The sequence below is a fragment of the Egretta garzetta genome, unplaced genomic scaffold (assembly GCF_000687185.1).
Source record: "Egretta garzetta isolate BGI_Z169 unplaced genomic scaffold, ASM68718v1 scaffold350, whole genome shotgun sequence".
In the NCBI taxonomy this organism is placed as follows: domain Eukaryota; kingdom Metazoa; phylum Chordata; class Aves; order Pelecaniformes; family Ardeidae; genus Egretta; species Egretta garzetta.
In genome coordinates, this window is record NW_009258273.1 from 205,498 (window position 1) to 206,367 (window position 870).

Consider the following 870-nt stretch of genomic DNA (forward strand, 5'->3'; position numbering starts at 1 on the left):
CGGGTGCACACGGGTGTGCCCGGCTGTAACGCGGCCGTGCAAGTGTGCTCACGGCAGTACACGGGTGCGCACGGCTGTTTGCAGTTCCACACGGGCGTGCACGGCTCCACACGGGTGTGCACGGCTCTGCCCGAGTGAGCATGGGTGTGCGCGGCTTTGCACGGCTCCACACAGGTGTGCATGGCTTTGCACAGCTCCACACGGGTGTGCATGGCTTTGCACGGCTCCACATGGGTGTGCACGGCTTTGCACGGCTCCACACGGGTGTGCACAGCTCTGCCCAAGCGAGCATGGGTGTGCACAGCTTTGCACAGCACCACATGGATGTGCATGGTTTCGCACGGGTGTGCATGGCTTTGCACGGCTCCACACGGGTGTGCATGGCTTTGCACGGCTCCACATGGGTGTGCACGGCTTTGCACGGCTCCACACGGGTGTGCACAGCTCTGCCCAAGCGAGCATGGGTGTGCACAGCTTTGCACAGCACCACATGGATGTGCATGGTTTTACATGGCTCCACAGAGGCGTGCACGGCTTTGCACAGCTCCACATGGGTGTGCATGGCTTTGCATGGCTCCACATGGGCGTGCATGGTTTTACACGGCTCCACACAGGCGTGCACAGCTTTGCACAGCACCACATGGATGTGCATGGCTCTGCCTGAGTGAGCATGGCTGCGCACGGCTTTGCACAGCTCCACATGGGCGTGCACGGCTTTGCACAGCTCCACACGGGTGTGCACGGCCGTGCACGGGTGGCTGTGGCAGTACACGGGTGAGCACGGCTGTGCCTGGGTGTGCACGGCTGTACACGGGCGTGCTGCGTGACCGCACATGCGTGTGCTGCCCTGGCCCCACACCCTGATCCCCC